The sequence below is a fragment of the Schistocerca cancellata genome, chromosome 2, assembly GCF_023864275.1.
Source record: "Schistocerca cancellata isolate TAMUIC-IGC-003103 chromosome 2, iqSchCanc2.1, whole genome shotgun sequence".
NCBI classification, from domain to species: Eukaryota; Metazoa; Arthropoda; class Insecta; order Orthoptera; family Acrididae; genus Schistocerca; species Schistocerca cancellata.
In genome coordinates this window covers 1086066133-1086078734 of record NC_064627.1, presented here as the reverse complement: position 1 = coordinate 1086078734, position 12602 = coordinate 1086066133, and the positions used below count along the sequence as shown (strand labels likewise).

Sequence of the window (12602 nt, the reverse complement as noted above, 5' to 3'; positions counted from 1 at the left end):
ATCTCTAATATCATAGTGGGCACAGTTAAGTTGGTTATCACCCTATCTCAAAAGCAGGAAACAGAGGGTAGTTATATAACAAAAAGGTGAGAGCCTGATTTAGTTGGAATGAAATACAAGCAGACCTACCCCAGGTGTCCGTACTAGGGCCCATTACTGTTCCTGTGTTACATAAATGACGTGTCATGCAAGGTAATTTCAGAAACAAATTCCATATGCAGGTGACTCAAGAGCGGTACTCTGATGTAAGAACAGCAAAGAGCAAACACACAACACAAACAACTATTCAGGCACTTGAATTAAAAAAAAAACTTGTCATAGACTGCTTAGTGAAGCGACTAAACAGTTTAGTTTATGCAGAGACGGTTCTAAATAAAGTACCTGACTGAGCTGTTAAGAAAATTGTTTATAATGCCTGTTTTATGTCAGTTAAAAGATTTAGCATAACTGGTGGGGGTTTGCCCAAAAGAACTACTTCTGAAGTAGAAAAACTGACACACAAGCACAATTCACACACACATGACCACTGTCTCCTGTGCTGGGGGTAAGAGTGGGGTATGGGAGACTGGGGTAGGGGGACGCTTAGTGTTGCTTATGAAAGCATGTATGAATGTGGGGGGGACAGGGAAAGAGCTGCTAGATACAGTCAACAGGATTGGAGGGGGAGGGCAGTAGTTGTGAAGAAAAGAAGTAGAGAAGTAGAGAAGGGAGACATGAGTAGAAGGTACATTGTAGAATAGAAGGCGGTGTTGCACTGGAGTTGGAGCCGGGAAGGGAACAGGTAAGTGGAGGGTAAGAACTAGCGAGGTTTCTACACAAGATTATCACAATCAGTAGCTGTCACTTGGGATGTCTAAGTGCAAGATTCATATAGTTACTAGTAAAAACTGGCACACATGAAATTTTAAGAAGGAAAATGGGGAGGTGGTTTGTGTGAAGGGCTGAATTATAGCTTGCTTGTGTGCAAAATGTTCTCAAAAAAAGAAAGAGAGAGAGAGAGAGAGAGAGAGAGAGAGAGAGAGAGAGAGAGAGAGAGTGTGTGTTTCTTTTTTTTTTGTTTTTAATGGAGGTATTGAACATGTGTGTTCTTTTTATATGTGCTCATATTTCTGAATTTCAGAAGCAAGCACTAACAAAAAATTAAAACAGACAATGTTATAACCGAGCGGAAAATTTATGAAAGAGTAAAAAATGAAACACCTGTTTAGCTCTTTTATGTTGTAATGTGCATGCATAATAGATGTGTTGTTTTTATGTAAGCCTACAACTGTATTTATTGATGAGTTGCCAATGTTTTAATCAAATGATTGTAGATGACATGACAAGTGACCAAGATTCCATTCCACTCTGATCACATTATTTTGTATTCTCAGCTACCACACATGGCAGTATGTTGTGCGAGTATGTCACTTGGTCATGTCACTAAAAGTTTGCTCTGGGAAACACACTATTCAGAAGAAATATTTACCTTTTCAACAGCGTATACCATTGCAGAACTTCCAGACACTAAAACTGTGTGTCTAACTGGGCATTAAACCCACACTTTCATCTTACCAAATGTGTTATCGACATGGCAATCGTGTCTAGGAAGACTGATTCAGTTAGAGAATCGCCTCAAAGAATCACAACTTGAATTATAGTCCAACACTCAATTATAATCAGACACAAAATTTTAAGCCCATTATTATTTCACTGACCAGTCTTTTAATGGCAATTAACTTCCTTGATGTAGTACACTAAATATTCTACAATAATATGCATGCAGTTATTGAAATAGTTAGCTATGGGCCTTTCTTTTTAGTCAACATCAGCACAGGACTTAGTAGTTGCCTGCAAACTACATACTTAGTTTATCTACACTAGAAGAGAATAACTGCTTTGTAACAAAATACATACCACACAGTGGATCCAGTGTGGGAGATGTAAAGGCAGTTTCCCCCCATCACAGCAGACAGCAGTAGCATCTTTTTCTGTGCCATATACTTAACCACTATTAATCATGAAACCTACTCAGAATCAGTAACTCACTAAAAGAAATCACTTTGCTAACACACCATCCTTTTTTTGAATAACACTTTGGATGTTTGTGACCTGTCTCTTCATTTTCTTACAACAATCTTGGCCCCAATGATTTTCTGTAGATTGTTTTTAAAATTTTGCCCGGTTACTGCCTGCCTGTAACACTGGTTATTTCCCTGTTGGAAATGAGGAGGAGGAGGAGGAGGAGGAGGAGGAGGAGGAGGAGGAGAAAGCATGGTGGCAGAAATTACACCGCTTAGTTTAACTATTTAACTGGTAGATTCAACACAATGTTTTGTATTACAGATGAAGAATAGTGGTTCAAATGGATTAAGTCTTTCGAAGATCCAGATACACCAAGACTTTCATAAAAATTCAGTTGACAAATTCCCTGTGTTGCCTAATTAGATTCAGAAATTTTAGATCTGTTCTCTCTATACTGAACTTCATCCTTTAAGATAATGGCTCATATAGAAACATTCTAGAATAGTATATTTAAGTATTTTAAAATGGTAAGAAATTAGTCAGCAATTCTAATGCAAGGATGCTCTGAGTTGCAGACAGGCACAACAGAATCTGTCCGAAAGTGAGATTTTGGCCGTGCACGCGTACACACACACACACACACACACACACACACACACACACACACACACACACACCAAGAATTGTGTTAGCATGACACACAGGGTGAGTCATGCCAACACAATTCTTGGTGTGTGTGTGTGTGTGTGTGTGTGTGTGTGTGTGTGTGTGTGTGTGTGTGTGTGTGTGTGCGCGCGCATGCGTGCATGGTGGAGGGGGGGGAGGGGGGAGCGCGCACACATGTGTGTAGTGAAGACAGTCTATTTCTGATGAAGGCCTTTTTGGCCGAAAGCTCACTTTCCAACAGTGTGTTGTGCGTGTGTGTGAGACTCAGCATTTCTGCTACGTGTAGCAAATGTCCTTTTCATAATATTGTTACATTCCATCTTGGATTTTCCATTGTTTGGTTTAGTCAACTGTTTCCATAGCTGTCTGAGCAGCAGTTTCAGCTAGTAAACTGAAATGAGGTGGAACATGCTTCATTTGTACAATAACTAGTCAATTATTTTTTAACTACTGGACAAGTTTTGATCCACATAACACACACACTCACTCACTGTAAAATCTGAGAATTTTTGTGTCTTATTATCTCTAATTTAACATTAAGATACTACAAGTCCATTGGTTCTGCTAATAGTATTCTTGTTTCCTCTTGTATACTTCACAAGCCTCAACTACTATGAAAATATAGCACCTTTGAATTTCACACTTCACATGATTGATGATGCCATTCATAAATAAGAGGTATCTTGTGAGACAAGCAGGTGGCTGTCCACAAAGTTACTGCTCAGTGCAGATTGACTGCCAGTTAGAGACGAACCACTGTAATGTATCAGAAGTGGTATTTAGCTGGAACATGTGGCAGCAAATATGCATGATAAATTTCAACCAGGCATGCTTTAAAAAATTTTAATAAATGAAAGAGGTTTTGTATCTTATGAAGGGTTATTTCAACTCCAAAGACCTTTGTTCACAGAGGTCTGTGTCGACATAGTACTCCTGTCGAACCACTTACTACCCAAGAATAATAGCTACATTATATCACCAAATATTTGCAGAAGAGGAAAGGATTTAAATGTACAAAAAATATTTTAACTCTTCACCACTCACTCTCCCTCCTTCAATAACTAACACATCATCTCTCCTTACATCAACCTCCACCAACCCCCTTCCTCCTTACACTAATTAACGCACACCGCAGAACATGGCAATATTGACATATACCTCAAAAATATGGCAATAGAAAGTCCTTGGAGCATGTTATTAGTGAATTCTGAAGGACACTGTCTGATATCTCAACAATCTCTTTTCTACCCGCCAGCCAAACAACGCCTCAACTGTAACCTATGCTATTTATTCCTAAGGAATAAATGTAATGGCAAAAAACTAGGTTTGTCTTCATTAAAACCATGTTATGCATTCTACGTTTAACCAATCTGACTAATCTGCACTAACAAGAAATGTTGGTATTGCTGTTACAGAGAGCCATTATTTCTTAATAAATTTGTATTTATATTTTCAGATTGCACTGTTGTGTTTTTATGTTTTAAAGGTTAAGACGATCTTCTTGCATTTAAATCATTACAACAAGACAAGCAGTCTACTGATCAACAACTACTCTTTATATCTTCACACAAAATCTCTTCTAATAATCACAATCTGTTGTTACTTTCTGGAAATACGGTACATTATGGATTCCATGCAGCAGCAGAGCCACAGACAAAAAGGTACAAGTGTTCCTCTTCATCATCAACATAACACAGAGTGTCCTACTTTCAGTTTCTAAGCAATAAGACAAACTGTATGTATTCCCACAACTTTTAAGAATTTCTGAACCAATGATCACATGCTTATCACACTAATTACTTGACTGCCCAGACCAAATATTTCATTAGCTTTATAAAGGCTCCATTAATCATTATATGGGGAACACAGCTTCACAGAAGAGAACAATAAATTAGATGGAAGTCAGTCTATTCTAACTGTGTTAAGATAGCAGAATTTAAAAGGAAGTGTGGAGCTTCTGCAAGTAACATGCTAATTTCAAGCAAATCTTGATAGTTTGTGAAGAGAAACTCATTATCTTGAGAATGCTCACATACCCCATGTTGAGAAAGAGCTTTTGATACTCTCACAAGAAAACTTTATGCAAGTGACATACATAAATAAAATTAAATAAATACATGTAATAACAATGAAGAACAAACAAGATTGCAGCTATGTATGTTGACAAAAATTCCTCTCCAAAACTGAGCTACAATCTTGTTCCAAAGCTGTTCTTAATCAAAACAGCAAACAAGTTACTGTATGACTGCTCATTTATGCTCAAAAAAAATTTGTGAAGGCATCAAAAATGGTGAATTTGTTCAACTAGCTGTGTGACATATTTACTAAAGAAAACAACAAAATTAGAAAATATAGCAATCTCCTCTCCTCTGCAAGGCTGAGTTGCATACACTTTCCTAGACATATGAAATTGGTAATAACAATCGCACATAGTACACTCTTGTGTTCTATTAATATTTACAGCAGAACTGTTTACACTGTTTCCAGCATAAATAAGTCACTCTAAAATATCTGTCTTGAAGACACAAGGTCAATACATAATTATCTGTATCAGAAAACAACATTTTAAGTTCATTTCTCAGATATATCCCACAAGTTCTGGGCAGTTCTTGGTAGTGTACCGCAAATTCATAGTGTGTAGCAGTTAGTACACAGCTGCCCACTGTCTCATTTCTGAGCTGTAACAATTGTTTCTGAAATGTGAGCAAATTAAAATGTTCAGTACAATCTACTCACCACACACCTTTGTCCACCAACACCATTCGACAACAGTAGAAATATTCACTCTCGTTTCAAATTTACTTCCTAATTACAATTAACAACATATCCATATCCTTCACAATAAAACAATGCATTCAAACACCGCACACATTGTTTGTTTTGTGAAAGCATTCATTACTTTTAACAAGTTACACATTTTGAAAACATGTAAGTGCAAAAAGACACCAAAAACATTCAAGTAAACACTGAATAAGTTTTCTTAAAAAAAAAAAAAAAGACCTGTATTTGTGAGACATTCAGTTTTACATATAGAGCCATTTTAAAATTGTGATTTCTGGGCTTCCTGGCAACACGTGCTGCGTACTGCCAGTGTAATATGGAAGAGGAGAGAATCAGGAAGAGGGAGGGGAATAAAGGATCACTGGGAAACATGCACCTATATTTCCTAAGTTCTTTTACTTATTCAAACTGTGAAACCAAACAGGGAATATGCATACAAAATTGTTCCATTAAGCTTGTTTGTACATTAAATCACACATTCACCACACCATCAAACTCTTATCATTCTCATTCAAAATTAAATACTGCTAAAATATGAAGTTATAAATAACACATTGCTCAAGGGCTCAAAGTCTCAAGTGAAAATATAACGTCTGAAGCAGAGAACAGCATAAAATTTAGCAATCTTTAAGACTGAAAGAGCTCATTCATCAGCAATTAACAATTCTGTTACTTAAATGAAAAATCACAGAAGTACAAGATGAAAGAAAAGAGAAATAAAAGGCACTTCAGTGCAGGTTGATGACACTTCAATTTTGTTCTAAATCATGCATTTGACTGTGTATGTAGCAGTTTTTGGACATTCAACATACAAGTACATACTTGCTAAAATACATTTATGAATCACAACCATCCAAAGTATTTAAAACAGAAGAATGAAAATTATGTAGAAAAACTCTGGCAAGCTATTCTCATATCAAAATATTAAACAGAAGTTCCTCTATTCAGCTACTCTACAAAATACGGAATTGGTCATTTCATAAACAAAATAGAGAATGGATGTATAAAAATAAAAAGTCAGATTTCTCTCGATTTCATTTCTTTTAAATAAGCAGCTGCAGTGATGGAAACCAGTAACTATTAGAAGTCTTAGGTTGGCTGTGCTAGGAATGGCAAAGCCACCATCCCATTAGCACATAACACACACACTCTTGCCTCACAACTGCCTCAGTTCACAGCCATGACTGCAAGCTGCTCCATGCTATGTACTTCACAAAGTCCACCAGAAAATATTGCTGAGCAAGAAATTAGATTTAGAAAGTCTTCTTGCACCTCCTGTAAAGACAAACCATTTCCTCTATAAATTTCAAAACATTTACATGGTATGGTGGAAACAAGAAGAACACCAATAAACTGTCTTACATTAAAAAAGCATATAATGAGCAGAAGAGCTAATAATAGTAAAAGACTGCAGCAGTATCATTAGCATAATTATGAATTGGCACAAAACACTTTCATACAAAGTCTGACAACAGAATATTAATGGATAATGAGAATAAACCTAAATGCTCCAATTTTCTACATAATGAATATTAGCACAAACACTATAGCTGGAAGATCTACGATTGAAAGTAAAATGAACAAACAAATCACTTTCAATGGTATGTATTCACATTACTGCTAGTTTTGACTGACCAAACTCACCCGATGGTGTGAGCTCTTCATTAACAATAGGATTTCAATCTGAGGGCATTAATGTTGAAATGAAACTGTTGTGATAACAAAATAATATCCCCAAGCACAATTAAATGTCACACATGTACTTGCAGAAATTTTATCACATAACTTGTACACGCTAGTTCTTCCATGTTCTGTAATAATTGTAAAATGTGCTGAGACCATTTTATGTATTATGTATTTAGCGAATTCCAGTGACCTGAAAAGTGAGTGCACTAGCTTGCGAGACAGATGAGTAAGGCCCAGACCGAACCTGCATAGCGGATAGACGACCATTAGTCTATAAACCAGCCAGCCCGAATGTGGTTTTTAAAGGTTCTTTTAAGCAAATGCTAGGATGATGCCAAATCTCTCTCTCAGAAAATATACTGACTGATGGCTGTGGCAGCTAAAATGCCTCTGACAATAAAGTTAAAATAAAAATATTTTCCTAATAATGGCAATAGTGAAATGTGGAATAAATGCCACAAAACAGAGAGCATTTAGTGAATCAAAGAGTATGGGTACAGACAAACATTTTCTTGGCACATCACATAGCCTCCTCCCTCAAGAGTAGTGCCAAGGGGGCCACTCAGCTTAATGTCAACATTTCACAAATGGATCACCATCAACTGTGTCACGTGCCTCACTTCATTAGACACTACAGAGACCTTTGGTATTTAAACTAGGACATTGGCACAAAGCCTGGCAATCCAGAACTTTACATCACCACTTCTCCTCATCGGCCAAATACTGGCTTACTCCAAGCTTGAGCTCCACTGCACAAGCATGCATTAGTGACAGCCACGGAGACAGGTACAAAGTCATGTTGCGTAACAAAGAATGGATACCTTCTGATAATGAGTTTTGTGGCTCACACTGGTAATGCTACAAATAATTATTTAAAGTGACTAGAGATTGTACGTCCTCATAAATAATTTGGCATATTAAATTGTACTTTAAAGCAATTTTGACTGTAATAAAATGGTGAGAAGATTTCTCTTCGGTGAAAATCTTGTTAAGAAGTTTGGCAGTTTACAAAGGTGAGAGCTGTACCTCTTGGGTTGTGGAACTACAGCGTTCAACTACCTACCACTACCAACAGTGGAGCATGGAAATTGGGAGGAGAGAGAGAGAGAGAGAGAGAGAGAGAGAGAGAGAGAGAGAGAGAGAGAGAGAGATGGGGGGAGAGAGGGAGCGAGGGAGATATGAAAGGGGGAGCATCAACTTCATGACACCATGTGGAGAAGTACGCTGATATTTCTGTGGCACCTGTACAGAGGGTATGAAAATAAGTTAATCCCAACAGATATTAGGAGGAAGTTGCTATGGCACGAATTAAAAAGTTAGAACAGTGTAATACTTCAAGAATCACAAATGTTGAAAGCATATTTGTAAGTAGAGGAACAATTTTGAAAAACCTTTACACCAATATTAAAAGGTGGGGAGGGGGAGGTGGACAAAAATAGACAAACAAAGCAGGTCAGCAAATGGATTAGTGATTACTGGAAACACGAGACTCAAAACTTATTTATCGTATGTGGTCAATTTATTACACAGACTGAAGCAATACAAATTCTCAAGTATGTGTTCAAAAATGAAAATTGCCAACTTTATGCCTAAGCAACACTGTAAATCGTGAAATACTTGCAAAGTATTTTGATTAGCTTCCTAATTCTCCAGAACCAATCCACAGGCTGCAACTGCCAAACACTCATGAAACTTCAAAAGATTTACCTCTGATTACCAAAGAAACTGAAATAGTAATCATATAGTAAAAACAATACAAGTTAGCGGAGAAAACTATTACAGTGGAACTTTTGAAATGGTCTGCTAAAAATAAAAAAATGAGCCAAAATTAATCTTTGAGGAAATATGGAAAAAAGAAAAAACCTCAGGAGAATGGAAGATGATATTGCTACACACACTAAGAAATAAAGGCAATGAAACTTGACATTAACAACTACAGAAGAATTCCTTTGCTTCCAGCTACATACAGAACATGTAACAAAATTTTACTAAATGGAGTAGATGCTACACTTTACAGTCATTTAGTTGAATATCAAGGTGGTTTCAGGAAGAGCAGATCATGTTCTTAACAAATATTTAATCTGAAGACGATGATTTGCCACAGATTATTGAATTCAAGAGGTAGTGTAGTAATGTTCAGCAGTTAAAAAAAAAAAGACCTTTGATTCCATTGACAGACAAACTGAAGATAAAATAATCTGAGAATTTTATGTAAAGTCTGAATTAGCAAATCTAATTCACGGAACATTTATGGACAGACTAACGTGAAATTTATGTGAAAATATCTCATCCCTCTGAGGTACATACTAGTGTATGGGAAGGTGATGGCCTATCCCTAACTCTTTAATTGTTTTCTTGAAAAAACAGAATTTGGAATAAAAAATTGAATGAAAGTAAGATTTCACCAGTAAGGTTGGGAAGAGGAATCAACAATACTGGAATAAACTGACTCACATTTGCAGATGACTTCACTATACTTTCTGGAAATGTGATACCTACCGTAACACAAATTAACTCTTTGAAGAAATAATAGCCTGTGGATACTGCAAGAATTTTTGCAGAAAAACATGTTTTACAGACATTAAAAATGCATTGAAATTTCTGGAAACAGATATTGGTTAAATTGAAAAGGGTACAAAATTTCAATATCTTGGGGAGATAACATGAGAAAATTGATTGGAAAAGGCTGCAATAAATTTACAAATTCAAAAATAAGGCATTACTTCACAGCAGTGAAGCAAATGTCAAGCATTAAACCAAAATTTACATAGATTAGAAATACTAGAAAGGTAAATCTTTAGGAAAATATTAGCCCATGAAAAACTATGGAAGACTGGAAATTGCGTAGTACTGATGATATTTATCAAAATATAGAAATCTTATCAGAAGTAATGAGGAAAACAAGACATTTTTTGAACATTTACACTGAATGCACAATGGTAAGATAACCAAAAATATCTTAAATTATTTGTGGAGTAAGAAATCAACAACAAGCAGGGTCCATGAAGTATTGAAAGATTTAGAAGGAAATAACATAAAAGCTTAAAAAACAACTGACAGAACCATTCAGGCACAAGTATTCTATACGAAAAGAATCCATAGTAAGAAGAAGTAAGAATCTGAAGAGGAAGAAAACTGGTCTGAAGTGGTTAGATGACTGGAAGAAAAAAAAAGAACAAATGAAAAAGTACTAGAAGGAAAGACGAGAAAAATGAACTGAAATTGGCATGTGGTCCTTGGTTAGCACAACTGACAAGAAATAAATAAATAAACTCCTAAGTCGTAAAATCAGCAATTACCACTTGTGTCTCTTAAGCCAACAAGAGAATGAGAAACACATATTTTCACAACAAGCCAAGACAGTCCTCACAATTTATATGACTAATGAGAAAAATATTAAACTGAATATAGATTGAAATTTTATTTAAACTTCAATCTTTCTTCAGTTCAGGGTAGTGAATTTAATGAAGTTGCCTTACATATTCTGAGCTATATGGCTTTTTGTAATGTATTTCATGTCAATTTCAAAGAATGTATGAATGTCAGTTTCACAACTCCTATTACATACAAACAGTGTCTAAAAGACAATATAATTAGCACAGAAATAACATCTAGCTGGTCCCTGAAGAGTGTCTCTACACCACCCATCATTCATCCGCAAATGAGTGGTACCCGTACTACTTATTTCTTTACCATGTCACATAGCTGTGACGTAAAGTCAAACACATCTTAAATCCATTTCTTTTGTGTCTTCTTCTCTTCCCTTGCTTTATTTTTTATTTTCTCTTTCTCTTTGTGTCACAGGTTATAATATATTTCATTTACAAGAACACGAAGTGAAACTGACAGTGGTAATGTTTTTTGGGTAAACCTCAGTACATCAAAATGACAGGGTAATGGGAAACAGAGTGGTGTGTTTATCATAAGGAACTTAAATCCATGACAAGCAGACCTTGCAGACTAGCCTTTTTTGATTTCCATCATATTCACAGAATCTGAGGTCACTGTCTGGACATCAACTTCCTATTGCAGAACAACAAAATGTAAAACATTTCCATGATTTTACAATATTCACTGGTAGCAGAGTGTGTAATGTGTGTGTTTTTCAAGCAAAGTCTCTGGTCTGAGTCTCATTACTAGGAACTTTTCTATATTTTGTCTATATGCTGTATTTACAGTAAAGTGGAAATATAAATGAACAAATACTGAATCAAAATTTTAATAAAAATAAATTATTATTTTGAATCACTAATAACATGAAAATTTAAGTATCAACAAGAAAAAATTTTGTACAGAAAATAAAAGTGCCCTATTGCTAAACAAAAAGATTTAAATACATCAATAATGCAGTTCAACTTCCGGAAACAAGAAACAGTATTTCATTTTGTAAGTGAGGTTTCTAATTTTGTAATGGATTTTAATTTATTTTGAATACTGAAATTTTCATGCAATTACTAATTTAAAAAGACGTCTTTTTATGAAAGAATATGACTAAGTATTTGTTAATAAACATTTCCACTTCACAATAAACACAGAACTTAAATAAAAGTAAAAAATGTTACTATATAAAGTGTGTTGACAATTCACGTTATACAACATTCCTTCAGACATGCATACTTCATGATGATGCACACTCATTAAATACATTGCATTATGAAATTTGATCTAAAATTGTAAATTTAAATCTTCTTCAGGTGTATTATTTATCAGTGATGGGCGAAAATTTGTGCCGGACTATACACATTACAATTTTCACAGGTACAAACATTATATTATGCAATTGTCTAAGAGATCATTTGAATCAAACACAAAATGTAAATATCTTCAAGGTTTTCTTTGTTAAATTTATGTAAAGCATAATATCTATAACTTTGAAAATTGTAACTCGTCAGTTATTAAGTGTGAAGTTCTTGCAAAGTATATATGAGGGCTGGAACTTAAATATAGTGGCAACTATTTACTCATAACCAATACAAAAGAGTTACATGCTTGCACCTGATATGGCGTGAATGGAGTGGTCTAAAGTTATGGCGATTCTCATGTTCAACTGTGATGGTGTTATCCTAATGCATTACATTCCTCCAATGCAGACCATCAATGCACAGTATTACTGTTCATTTTTTGGAGCATCACCTGCCACCAGCTTTGCAAAAGAAGCGGTGACACTTTCTGCGCAACACACCCATCATTTTGCACGACAATGCACGGGTGCATACAGTGCAAGCTTTGGCTGCTCTATTCAGTCGAAGGGACTGGGAAGTACTGTACCATTCACCATACTCCTCGGACTTAAGTCCCTGTGAGTTATTTTATTCCGAGGATGAAGGAACCACTTCGTGACATTTGCTTCAGAACTGTTCCAGATATTAGACAGGCAGCAGACCGCTCCTTTCGCACGATCAACAAAACAGGCTCTGCTAACGGTATACTACACTTTCCACATTGCCGGCAATGGGTTCCACAGA

The 12602-nt window shown here is 35.7% G+C and overlaps 1 protein-coding gene across 6 annotated transcripts in view; it reads right to left on the bottom strand.

The window, feature by feature from the left end:
* Positions 1-5656: 5656 nt before the first annotated feature.
* Positions 5657-12602, bottom strand: part of LOC126163093 (NAD kinase-like) — a 551175-nt gene continuing 544229 nt past the window's right edge. For all 6 annotated transcript variants that reach the window (XM_049920006.1, XM_049920009.1, XM_049920011.1 and 3 more), the window contains exon 10: positions 5657-6726. The gene's annotated coding sequence lies outside the window, so the exon portion shown is untranslated. The remainder of the gene's footprint in view (positions 6727-12602) is intronic.